Here is a 433-nt window from a genome sequence, read left to right as displayed (position 1 = left end):
AGTCAGGACAGGAACTCAAGCAGGGCAGGAACCTGGAGGCAGGAGCTGATGCAGAGGCCGTGGAAGGAGGGGTGCTGCTTACTGCTCCCTCCTCATGGCTTGCTCAGCCTGCCTTCTTATATAAACACCAGCCCAGGGATGGCCCCACCCACAATGGGCTGGGCCCTCCCATGCCTTACAGCTGGATCTCATGGAAGTTTTTTTCCTCAACTGAGGCTCCTTCCTCTCTGATGACTCTTTCTTGTGTCAACTTGACACACAAAACCAGCCTGTACACAGGGTCTCACTAGGTTGCTTAGGCTGCCCTGAAACTTGCTATGTAGACAAGGATGGTCTCAAGCTCACAGAGATCTGCCTCTGCCTCTGCCTCTGCCTCTGCCTCTGCCTCTGCCTCTGCCTCTGCCTCTGCCTCTGCCTCTGCCTCTGCCTCTGC

The sequence above is a fragment of the Mus caroli genome, chromosome 5, assembly GCF_900094665.2.
Source record: "Mus caroli chromosome 5, CAROLI_EIJ_v1.1, whole genome shotgun sequence".
NCBI lineage: Eukaryota > Metazoa > Chordata > Mammalia > Rodentia > Muridae > Mus > Mus caroli.
This window is presented reverse-complemented; position numbering follows the sequence as displayed.